At 47.7% G+C, this 5,576-nt stretch overlaps 1 long non-coding RNA gene across 1 annotated transcript; it reads right to left on the reverse strand.

Annotated features, from left to right (window-relative positions):
- Nucleotides 1–1,846: 1,846 nt before the first annotated feature.
- LOC141021483 (uncharacterized) lies at nt 1,847–5,108 on the reverse strand. The gene is made up of 2 exons (XR_012182791.1): nt 4,728–5,108; nt 1,847–3,564 (listed from the first exon to the last, which is right to left on the reverse strand). It is a non-coding gene; the product is annotated as an uncharacterized lncRNA (long non-coding RNA).
- Between the last annotated feature and the right edge of the window lie 468 nt (nt 5,109–5,576).

The raw sequence follows: 5,576 nt of genomic DNA on the forward strand, positions 1-5,576 counted from the left end.
AATAAGATAAATATTTTTTGTATTTTTGATGTATAGATTGGAAAGTAAAGATTGCAAAATAAACGATGATAAAAATAGCTAATTCATAGGAAATTAATATGATAGAACATAGACCCGGGTGCCATAGGTTTCACTAGTGGCTTCTCTCAAGATAGCATGTATTACGGTGGGTGAACAAATTACTGCTGAGCAATTGATAGAAAAGCGCATAGTTATGTTGATATCTAAGGCAATGATCATGAATACAGGCATCACGTCTGTGTCAAGTAGACCGAAACGATTCTGCATCTACTACTATTACTCCACACATCGACCGCTATCCAGCATGCATCTAGAGTATTAAGTTCATAAGAACGGAGTAACGCATTAGGCAAGATGACATGATGTAGAAGGATAAACTCAAGCAATATAATATAAACCCCATCTTTTTATCCTCGATGGAAACAATACAATACGTGCCTTGCTGCCCCTGCTTTCACTGGGAAAGGACACCGCAAGATTGAACCCAAAGCTAAGCACTTCTCCCATTTCAAGAAAGATCAATCCAGTAGGCCAAACTAAACCGATAATTCGAAGAGACTTGCAAAGATATCAAATCATGCATATAAGAATTCAGAGAAGAATCAAATAATATTCATAGATAATCAAGTTCATAAACCCACAATTCATCGGATCTCGGCAAACACACCGCAAAAAGAGTTACATCGAATAGATCTCCAAGAGAATCGAGGAGAACATTGTATTGAGAAACAAAGAGAGAGAAGAAGCCATCTAGCTAATAACTATGGACCCGAAGGTCTGTGGTAAACTACTCACACATCATCGGAGAGGCTATGGTTTTGATGTAGAAGCCCTCCCTGATCGATTCCCCCTCTGGCAGATCGCCGAAAAAGGCCCCAAGATGGGATCTCACGGGTACAGAAGGTTGCGGCGGTGGAAAATAGGTTTTGTGGTGCTCCTGGGTGTTTTCAGGGTATATGAGTATATATAGGCGAAAGAAGTAGGTTGGTGGAGGCACGAGGGTCCCACGAGGGTGGGGGCGCGCCTACCCCCCCTGAGCGCGCCCTCCTACCTCGTGGCCGCCTCGTTGCTTCCTTGACGTCCACTCCAAGTCTCCTGGATTGCGTTTGTTCCAAAAAGACCCTCGCGAAGGTTTCATTCCGTGTGATATTCCTTTTCTGCGAAACACTAAAAAAGGCAAAAAAAACAGCAATTTGCACTGGGCTTCCGGTTAATAGGTTAGTCCCAAAAATAATATGAAAAGGTATATTAAAGCCCATTAAACATCCAAAACAGATAACATAATAGAATGGAACAATAAAAAATTATAGATACGTTGGAGACGTATCCAGCATCCCCAAGCTTAATTCCTGCTCGTCCTTGAGTAGGTAAATGATTAAAACAGAATTTTTGATGTGGAATGCTACCTAACATAATTTTCAATGTAATCTCTTTATTGTGGCATGAATGTTCAGATCCAAAAGATTCCAGATAAAAGTTTAATATTGACATAAAAATAGTAATACTTCAAACATGCTAACCAAGCAATTATGTCTTATCAAAATAACATAGCCAAAGAAAGCTTATCCCTACAAAATCATATAGTTTGGCCATGCTTCATTTTCGTCACACAAAATGCTCCCATCATGCATAAACCCGATGACAAGCCGAGCAATTGGTTCATACTTTTTAACGCGCTTCAGCCTTTTCAACCCTTACGCAATACATGGGCGCAAGCCACAAATATAGCACTTGTGACGCCCCCGATTCAATTGTACACTAATCATACACGCAAATGTGTACGATCAAGATCAGGGACTCACGGGAAGATATCACAACACAACTCTAAAAGTAAAATAAGTCATACAAGCATCATAATACAAGCCAGGGGCCTTGAGGGCTCGAATACAAGTGCTCGAACATAGATGAGTCAGTGGAAACAACAATATCTGAGTACAGACATAAGTTAAACAAGTTGCCATAAGATGGCTAGCACAAACTGGGATACAGATCAAAAGAGGCGCAGGCCTCCTGCCTGGGATCCTCCTAAACTACTCCTGGTCGTCGGCGGCGGCCTGCACGTAGTAGTAGGCACCCTCAGTGTAGTAGGAGTCATCGAAGGTGGCGTCTGACTCCTGGGCTCCCGCATCTGGTTGCGACAACCGAGAAGAATGGAAAGGGGAAAAAGCTGGAGAAAGGCAACCGTGAGTACTCATCCAAAGTACTCGCAAGCAAGGATCTACACTACATATGCATGGGTATCTGTGTAAGGGGCAATATCGGTGGACTGAACTACAGAATGCCAGAATAAGAGGGGGATAGCTAGTCTTATCGAAGACTACGCTTCTGGCAGCCTCCAACTTGCAGCATGTAGAAGAGAGTAGATGGTAAGTTCACCAAGTATCATCGTATAGCATAATCCTACCCGGCGATCCTCCCCTCGTCACCCTGTTTGAGAGCGATCACCGAGTTATATCTGGCACTTGGAAGGGTGTGTTTTATTAAGTATCCGGTTCTAGTTGTCATAAGGTCAAGGTACAACCCCAGGTCGTCCTGTTACCGAGGATCACGGCTATTCGAATAGATAAACTTCCCTGCAGGGGTGCACCACATTAGCCAACACGCTCGATCCCCTTTGGCCGGACACACTTTCCTGGGTCATGCCCGGCCTCAGAAGATCAACACGTCGCAGCCCTACCTAGGCACAACAGAGAGGTCAGCACGCCGGTCTAAATCCTATGCGCGCAGGGGTCTGGGCCCATCGCCCATTGCACACCTGCCGGTTGCGAACGCGGCCGGAAGCAGACCTAGCCCCCTTAATACAAGCGTAGGCTTACGGTCCAATTCGGCGTGCGCCGCTCAGTCACTGACGTCAAGAAGGCTTTGGCTGATACCACGACGTCGAGTGCCCATAACTGTTCCCGCGTAGTTGGTTAGTGTGTATAGGCAAGTGGCCAGACTCAGATCAAATAGCAAGATCTCTTTAAGCGTGTTATTTTGAAGTAACCGCAGACGCCGACCAGGGCCAGGACCACCTCTCACCTAGGTGGTCTCAACCTGCCCTGTCGCTCCACCACAAAGTAACAGTCGGGCGCCGTCAGGAACCCAGGCCCACCTCTACCGGGATGGAGCCACCTGTCCTTTCAGCCCCCACATCGGAATCACTTGCGGGTACTCTACGAGCCGACCCGACTTTAGTCACCACATGTATCATAAATCATGTATATAAGTATATACCCGTGATCACCTCCCGAGTGATCACGGCCCGATAGTATAGCATGGCAGAATGACAAGAATGTAGGGCCACTGATGGAATACTAGCATCCTATACTAAGCATTTAGGATTGCAGGTAAGGGTAACAACTTTAGCAACAATGACAGGCTATGCAGGAGAATAGGATTAACCGAAAGCATTAACATGCTACACAACTCTAATGCGTGCAGTAGAGAGAAGTAATAGGCGATATCTGGTGATCAAGGGGGGGCTTGCCTGGTTGCTCTGCAAGAAGGAGGGGTCGTCGGTGACGTAGCCGTACTCGGTGGCATCAGCGCCGGTCTCGGGGTCTACCGGAGAAGAAGATGGGGAAGAAACAGTAAATACAGAGCAAACAAAGCATCACGCAAAATATAACAAGGCAATAAACAGTGCCAGGGGTAATTTAACGCGGGGATAGGTGATTCCGGCGAAGGGGGAAAACATACGGGAAAGTATTCCCGGTGTTTGGCATTTTCGGACAAATGAAACAGAGGTAGGTTGTTGCACGTTCACTATGCTAGGGACGTGCGGCGGACGAATGGACTGCGTATTCGGATTCGTCTCGTCGTTCTGAGCAACTTTCATGTACAAAGTATTTTCATCTGAGCTATAGATTATTTTATATTAACTTTCAAAGTTTTAATTCATTTTCTGAATTTTCTGAAGTTAATATTATTTCGAAATAAAAGAATAAAGTGTTATGGGTACACAGAGAGGTGCATAAGTGGCTGACAGTGGACCCAGTTGACTGGGTCAACTGCCCAGTCAGCAGAGGCTGACTGGTGGGCCAAGCTGCTGACTCAACAGGGTGACTAGGCCAGCTCTATCCAATGGAACAGTGACAGGGCCCCACCTGTCAGTGACAGTGGTCTTAATCTATGTGTTAATAAAAAGGACGGTTAATTAAGGGCATGGGACTGACTGTCAGTGACTGTTTAGGTTAGCTAATTAGGTAGTTTAATTAACAAATAATTACTTAGCGCGTGCGGCCCAGCGGTCAGCGGCACAGAGAGAGGGGTTAGTGGCTGGGTTAGTGGTGCCACGTCAGCGCGCTGGCGGCTAATCGCCGGCAACCACAACGACGGCGGCGTGCACGGGAGGTGTCGGAATTCGTCTACGGTGGCTAGTTTCGAACGCGGTTTGCACCTACGGCTTCGTGAGGTTCGCGCGCATCCAGCGGTGGTGTTGGCTGGCCGCGAGATGGCCGGGTTCGATGCCAGCGACGAGGTGGAGCGACGGCGGCTTCGGGCGCGCTTGGCCATCGGCGATGCAGGGCACGGGAAGAGGAGGTAGGGGTCGCGTTGGAAGACAGGGAAGGCAAGGAGCACAACGCCATGCTCAGACGCGAGAGGTAGTGGCTGTGGCCACGGCTGCGACATGCCCGGCGGCGAGGAGCTTCAGCTCCGATGGCGTCGGTGGCTACGGGCACCAAATCAAACGGGGCAGAGAGGGGTTTTGAGAGGGAGCTCACAGTGGATGCGTAGAGAAGCTCAGCGGCCTCGGGGATAGCTCGGCCTTGCCGGAATCGATGGCGATGATCGACGGGGCCGAGGACGACGGAGATGGTGCAGGGCTCGATGCAGGGGGGGTCCTAGTTCCCACGGGCAGCCTCAAGCAACATAGACGATGACGGCAGAGCAGAGGGACCGAAACCAGGAGCCGGGGAGGAGGGTAGCCACGCCGGCCAGATTCGCCGTGGTGACGGGTGGTTCGGTGTGGCGGAACTGATGAGGGAGAAAGCGAGGGGGGAAAGGCAGGAGGGCTCTAGGGTTTTGGTGCGTCTGGGAGGGGTTGTCGTCGAGCTAGTAGGCACCGGGGTGCACCAGATGGCCGCCCCATGGCCATCGGCGCCATGGACAGGCGCTCTGTGTCCACGGGGGTGGGGTGAACAGAGGAAGAGGAACGAGGGGGGGTTAGGTGGGCCGGCCTGGCAACTTCGGCCATTTGGGCCAAGTGGCCCAGGGGGTTTCTACGTGTTGTTTTATTTTGTTTTGTTTTTATTTATTCTTTTCTGTATTGTTGTTTCACATTGCTATAGTTTAGATAAAATACAAAAGTAGTTCCTAATTTGGTTTCACAACTAAGTCACTGCCCCATTAGTTCGGGAAATTAAATAAATTAGCTTAATATTTTATTAATTGAAAAAGGCATTTAATTATCTGTTTCTACTACTGTTTTATTTATTTCAAAATATTCAAACATTTTGTAAAAGTGTGGTTACTTCACCAAAATAATTTATGGATTATTTTCCGCAACCCGAACATTTTAGTTTTAACGTTTCAAAACTTTTGATGTTTGCCATTAACTCAAATTTGAATTT

This window comes from Aegilops tauschii, chromosome 4 (assembly GCF_002575655.3).
Source record: "Aegilops tauschii subsp. strangulata cultivar AL8/78 chromosome 4, Aet v6.0, whole genome shotgun sequence".
Taxonomy (NCBI): Eukaryota; Viridiplantae; Streptophyta; class Magnoliopsida; order Poales; family Poaceae; genus Aegilops; species Aegilops tauschii.